Source organism: Symphalangus syndactylus, chromosome 18, assembly GCF_028878055.3.
Source record: "Symphalangus syndactylus isolate Jambi chromosome 18, NHGRI_mSymSyn1-v2.1_pri, whole genome shotgun sequence".
In the NCBI taxonomy this organism is placed as follows: domain Eukaryota; kingdom Metazoa; phylum Chordata; class Mammalia; order Primates; family Hylobatidae; genus Symphalangus; species Symphalangus syndactylus.
Genome location: NC_072440.2, coordinates 22,099,954 through 22,106,980, shown reverse-complemented (window position 1 = coordinate 22,106,980; position 7,027 = coordinate 22,099,954).

The following is a 7,027-nucleotide window of genomic DNA, read 5'->3' as shown; positions in this document are numbered from 1 at the left end:
GAACCCGGGAGGCGGAGGTTGCAGTGAGCCAAGAGTGCACCACTGCACTCCAGCTTGGGCTACAGAGTAAGACTGTGTCTCAAAAAAAAACCCACAAAGGCAGTGGCTGTGCCCTGCTGCCAGGTGCTGAGCTGGTGCTTCATGAGTGTTTGCTGTAATGTGAAAGTTAAGTCCACGAAACAAATGAGAAAAGTACAAGGAGTTTGAGCCTCTGCAATGATTATGACACACCCCCAACCTGTGTTTCTGAAGCTCCTTTCGCAGACATGTTTGATCACAGGCATTTTTTGTTTGTTTTGGGGTGTTTTTTGTTTTTTGTTGAGACGGAGTCTTGCTCTGTCACCAAGCTGGAGTGCAGTGGCGTGATCTCAGCTCACGGCAACCTCCGCCTCCCGGGTTCAAGTGATTCTCCTGCCTCAGCCTCCTGAGTAGCTGGGACTACAGGCATGCGCCACCTCACCCGGCTAATTTTTGTATTTTTAGTAGAGACAGGGTTTCACTATGTTGGCCAGGCTAGTCTCAATCTCTTGACCTTGTGATCTGCCTACCTCGCCCTCCCAAAGTGGTGGGATTACAGGCATGAGCCACCGCGCCCGGCCCATCATAGGCATTGTTACTCCCACTTGACAGATGAGAAAACTGAGGCACAGGGAGGCTAAAGAACTTGCCCAAGATCCACAGCTGGGACTACTTGGAGCCAGGTCTTCTTCTGACTTTCTGCAAAGGGAAGCATCTGGGGAACTCTCCGTTCTCAGAGGTGGAAAGAGGAGCAGTGAGCAGAAGTTATGACAAGCTGATTTCTGCTCCATTTCAGGGAGAAATTCTTGGCTGGCAGAGCTGTCCTCTTGAGGGAGTGGTGAGCTTCCAGTCACCAAAAGGATGTAAGTAGAGGCAACAGCCATCAGTCAGGGTTGCTTCGGAACAATTCCTGCCCCAGAAGGATGTGTATACAGGATGTGAGGTTCCTCCTCACCCCTGGAGACCGGGGGAGATCATGATCCCCCTGAGCGTGGTCCCAGAGCCTCTGCCCTCAAGGCAGCAGGCCACTGAGAGGTGACAGATCGGGACTCAAATCCAGCGCGACCATTTCCAAACCATGAGAGGTTACTTCACCTCCTTGGCCTCAGTTTCCTCATCTGCACAATGGCGTTGTGAGAATCAGAGCAAATATAAGTGGAACTTCAAGCTCTGAGCTGTGTCCGGCAATCAGGAGATGCTCATTTAATGCTCCTCCTGCTTCTGCTCTTCTTCTTATCATCAGTCCAGGAAAGAGAGGAGGCAACCAGGAGCTAGGAAGCAGGTTTGGGGCGTAGGAGGTTGCTGGATGAACCCAGGACCTAGAGCCAGGAGCGCCAGGTCCGACTCCCGGCTCTTTGATGAACAGGCAGGTGCCGTGGGCAAAAGGTGTGTTCCCTTGTCCATTTCTGTCTCTACCACACAAAAGTGATCATGAACATGGAAGTGCTTCATTAACCAAAGTGGACGGGCTTTTGTTAGAAGAAAACAGAGAGATCCATGTGTCCAGGAATGGGTGCATGGCCATGGGGGTGAGGAAGGTGCCCCCACAGCCCACCCAGGCAGGGCCATGTGAAGCCCTCAGGGCTGGGCCAGGCTGCAGGAGGCCATGCAGGAGATGGTCAGGGCAAAGCAGGACTGGCCTGCAGCCCACGGGCCTATCTCTTAGGCCAGGCCAGGCCACAGAGAATAGGCCATTGTTTCTGCTCCTCAAATGCTTTTCCTGTCCCCCTCCATGCCCCTCCTCTCTCCACCCCACCCACCTCACAGTGAGAACAAAGGTCTCCTGGAGGACCCCTCCCCACCACCCTTCCATCCAGGTCCCGAACCACCTGGCCCAGGTCTGGAGAGCACACTTCTATCACCTAGGGACAACAGGGTCACCTGGCCCTGACCCCTTCTGCTGCCCCTCCTGCCCCCTCCAACTACAGCCGCCGCGGACCCCCACTCCGCCCTCAGTCCATCCATCTGTCTGTTCTCCTCAGGGGTGGGGCTGGAGGAATTGACCCCACATCCTTCCTCAATCCCCCTCCAACTTCTTGCTCTCCAGGAGAAAGGGAGCCAGAGGGGTTGGGGGGGCCTCCCCACCCCCATTTCCCTGCGGACCAGTGAACAAGAAACCAGAGCTGGGTCGGCCTGGAAGGCTCCGCCTGAGAAAGCTCTTCCACAGGCCAGCCCTTTTCCCAGAGCCTGGAATTCCAGAAGCGTTTCCGGCTCTGACAGCTGTCTCCTGGAGACGTGCCCTCCCCGTGGGCCTCACAGCCATGCCCTCCAAAATGCCCCTGGGATTAACTCCCATCCTGACCCTACTGCTCCCAAGAATCCTTTCGCACCCAGACATCACCTCGAGGAGCAGCTGGGTGACACAGATAGGGACAAAGAGCAGCTGGGTGACACAGATAGGGACGCATCTGCCATCACCCGGCACCCAGGCTACTCCCTAGCCTCAGGCCAGGCCTTGACTCCCGCACGTCTCAGTCATCACTGCAGCTGGCACACCTTGGCCACATATACCCGAGTCAGACACACACTCAGTGTTTCCAGCCTAGCTCTCACTGTTTGCACACAGCCTCATACATCTATAGAGCCTCGCTCATCCTACCTCCTCCAGGCAGTCTTCCTGGAAGCCCTGCCAAGTCTGTGCTGAGCCTTACCTGTCTGTGAGCCTGTTTCACCCTGTTAGGCTGAGAGATGGCACACACTCAACAGATGCTCACCCACACTGAAGCCAGCCATGGAGTGTGTGGCAGCCCAGGACTCCACTGCACACTCGCATGCAACCCTGACAAGTCTATTCTCTCTGGGCCTCAGTGTCCTCAGGAGCCTTATTTTTTATTTTTATTTTTTTCAGTCACCCAGGCTGGAGTGCAGTGGCACATCTCAGCTCACTGCAACCTCCGCCTGCCAGGTTCAAGCGGTTCCTATGCCTCAGCCTCCCCAGTGGCTGAGATTACTGGCGTGTGTCACCACACCCAGCTAATTTTTGTATGTTTAGTAGAGACGGGGTTTTGCCACATTGGCCAGGCTGGTCTCAATCTCCTGACCTCAAGCGATCTGCTGGCCTCGGTCTCCCAAAGTGCTGGGATTACAGGTGTGAGCCACCGCGCCTAGCCCCCAGGAACCTTCTGAGAACCCTGAAACTGCCCCCTCTCCCTCCACCAAGTGTTAACTCATGGGGATCTGGAGTCAGAGGAAGGAACCGGAGAGCCGAAGGGTCCTTCCAGGAGGCTGTCCATCTCCTGGCTCTTTCAGAACACATTCCTGTCATCAAGGGCCGCAAGGGAAAAAAAAAAAAAAAAAGCAAAACAAACAACAGCATTAGGCAGGGTTGCCCCCAGCCTCTGCTAATGAGGAAGCCCCATCAAAGATCCTGAGTCACCCCCGGGTCTGTGATCCCCGAGGGCCACCATCACTGGGTGGGCAGTGGCCCAGCCTAGCACCCGACACTACCCTCCCTGTGTGTGGCATTCAGTGCCTCTGCCTGCGTCCTCCACAGTAGACCCAGCTCAACTTCTAGCCTTCCAGAACCAGATCATGAACTGCCCTCAGGTGTACCCATTCCCACCTTCACCTCTCTGCTGAAGCCTGTTATCTCCCCAACTTCACCTACAGACAATCTTACACCAAGACAGAATGCCCAACTCAAATGCCACCTTCTCCAGGAAGCCTCCCTGGCCCTCCTCAGTCGGTCTTCTGCCTCCCTGGCCCCTTCAACCGCTGCTTTGGCCTTTCATCACCACCAGTCTCCTGGCCTCTGTCTTCCCCAGCAGACTCTAAGTGTCTTGAAAGTATGGCCCACGTTCCTTACCGCCGCCCCCTCACAAGGTGCCCAGCCCAGGGCCTGCTGCAGCAACTACCCATTTACCATGTGTTCACTGAAACTGCCTACTGGTAAAGGGAAAATGATAAAGTCATAATAGGCCGGGCACGGTGGCTCACGCCTGTAATCCCAACACTTCGGGAGTCTGAGGCGCGTGGATCGCTTGAGCCCAGGAGTTCAAGACCAGCCTGGCCAACATGGCGAAATCCCGTCTCTATTAAAAATACAAAAATTAGCCAGGCGTGGTGGTGGGCATCTATAATCCCAGCTACTTGGGAGGCTGAGGCACAAGAATCGCTTGAACCTGGGAGGCAGAGGTTGCAGTGAGCCGGATCACCACCACTGCATTCCACCCTGGGTGACAGAGCAAGACTCCATCTCAAAAAAAAAACAATGGTCAGGCGCAGTGGCTCACACCTGTAATCCCAGCACTTTGGGAGCCAAGGTGGGCGGATCACCTGAGGTCAGGAATTCAAGACTAGCCTGGCCAACATGGTGAAACCTTGTCTCTACTAAAAATACAAAAATTAGCTGGGCGTGGTTGCGGACTCCTATAATCCCAGCTTCTCAGGAGGCTGAGGCAGGAGAATCACTTGAACCCAGGAGGCGCAGGTTGCAGTGAGCCAAGATGGCGCCATTTCACTCCAGCCTGGGTGACGGAGCAAGACTCAATCTCAAAAACAAAAAAAAAAGAAAGAAAAGAAAAAAAAAGTCATAATAACAGCTACCCTTCCTTGACCATAACTACAGGTCAGGCAATGAACTTTATGGCTTATTACAGATAATGGAGCTGAGACCAATGCTGGGGACTGACTTATCCAAGGTCACTCTGCTAGTGAGAGACAAAGTCTTGATTTGCACTCAGGGTTGTCTGACCTGGGAATGCACACTGGGTCGCAGAGGGGAGAGCATGGGGTCAGCCTCCTTGGCCCATTGCCAGTCTCCTCTAGGTGTGAAGTCACCTCTGGAGAACTAGGTCACAGCACAAAACTCTTGAAGGGTCCAAAGCTGCCCCCTTCCCCTGCAGTGCTCAGGTGTGCCTGAGCCCCTGCAGGGGTCTAGCCAGTGAGTATCCCTGGATTGGTCCCAGGAGGAGAGTACCTGCTCTCGTTTGGCTCAGTCAAGGAACGAGGAACAAGGATTCCTATGTTGGTCCTGATCATTCATTTCCCAGTGTGCCAGGAGCACAGATTGTGCACGGACATCACTGTCTCATCGGCGATCTCACCGGGAAATAGATACCAACATGGAGGATGGACCAGATGCAGTGGGGAGGCTCATTTTGAAGGAGTTCTTCCAGAAGAAGGTGACATTTCAAAGCAGTCTTCAGCCAGGCACAGTGGCTCATGCCTGTAATCCCAGCACTTTGGGGGGCCAAGGCGGGTGGATCACCTGAGGTCAAGAGTTAGAGACCAGCCTGGCCAGCATAGCGAAACCCCATCTCTACTAAAAACACACAAAAATATTAGCTGGGCAGGGTGGTGGATGCCTGTAATCACAGCTACTCAGGAGGCTGAAGCAAGAGAATTGCCTGAACCCAGGAGGCAGAGGTTGCAGTGAGCCGAGATCACGCCATTGCACTCCAACCTGGGTGACAGAGCAAGACTCTGTCTCAAAAAAAAAAAAAAAAAAGCAATCTTCAAGGTTATTTTGCCTCCAGGTAACCCGCTGATGAGGTGAGTGAAGTGCATGTGTGTGAGAAAGATGGGGACGTGCTCAGACGTGCTCAGACACCCATATTGGTCAGCAGAGGCCAGGTGTGAGTCAGTGTAAGGGCATTACAGGATGGAAGTGGAAGGAGTAGATGGACAGATGGGTGAGTAGATGGCCACGGGTGTGGGCAGTGGATCAAGTGATGCTGGATACAGTGGGTGGGTGGGTACAGTGGGTGGGTGGGTACAGGTGGGTGAATGGATGATGGGGTGGAAGGATGCATGGGTGTGTAGGAGGCTGGATGGGTACATAAGTGGATGGATGGATGAATGGGGGATAGGCAATGGGTCAATGGAAGGGTGAGTAAGTAAGTGGTTGAGTGATTGGATGTGTGTGAGTAGCAGATCAAGACATGGACAGGAAGTAGGTGGGTAAATGGGTGCATGGAAGGGAGGGCAGATGGATGGACAGGGGAGTGGGCAGTGGGTAGTTGGATGAATTAGCAATCGCATCAACAGATGGATGGACCAGTGGACACTCAAGAGCTGAAGAACGGGAAAGACCAATCAGTGGGTCAATGAGCAGATGCATTAACTGACCAAAAAGCCCAGCTAGACTTTGGGGTACAAAGGGGACATGTACCCTAAGGACGGGCTGATAGTTGTGGCCTCAGTTCAAGGCTCCCATCCCAAACCTCCCTGGAACCTGGAAGCAGCCACTGGCATTCCTGGTCCCCAAGGAGGAAATACTTCTCCCTGCTCCGTAGACTGCTCCCTGCCCAGGACCTGCCTCCTTCCCATAGGCCCCTTGCCTTGGCCAACTCAATCTGCTGGGCTGAGTGGGGGGGGCAGCTGAGCTCTGGGACTATAGCCTGAGGAGCCTGGTTCCTTCAAGACAGGCAGGTAGGGGATCCTGAGCTCCAGGCAGTTGGTTCACCTAGCAGCTCCCAGTCCCCAGCTGGGAGGCATTTGTTCTGCATTCTGCACAGTGATTACAGCCCTGCCAAGGTTAACCCCTGCACTCCTGGGCACAGCCTCTCGAAGGGAAGGAAGGGGACGGCAGGAAATTGGGGGAGGAGAAAAGCATGATAAAAGGAGACTGCCCAACCCTGGATCCTTCTTGGGGATGTTGAAACTTCTCCCTTTCTCCCGTTTTCCAGAGGGAAAAACTGAGTCAGATCCTTAAATCAGGAGTGGAGCCAGGAACAAGGGCACAGCCTACATGGAGATAGGTTTCTATCTGGAGGCAGGCTGCAAAGGAGGGAGAGGGCTCCTCTCTGCCTCAGCTTACCCAGATGTAAAATGGGGCAAGAATTCCTGATTCACAGGTTGCCTGTCAATGAGCTGGAGAAGACAAAGTGTGTGGCATATATAGTAGGGAGGTTCTCAACCACTTGTTCTTTCCTGCCTGCCCTCCCTGCCCACGGGTGAAGAAGATGGAGCAAGCATGGGGCAGGTTGTAACCACTTCCATCAGGACTGCTTGCTCGGTCATCTGCCTGGGGCTCACAACACCCTAACTAGTAAATACCCACACTGCT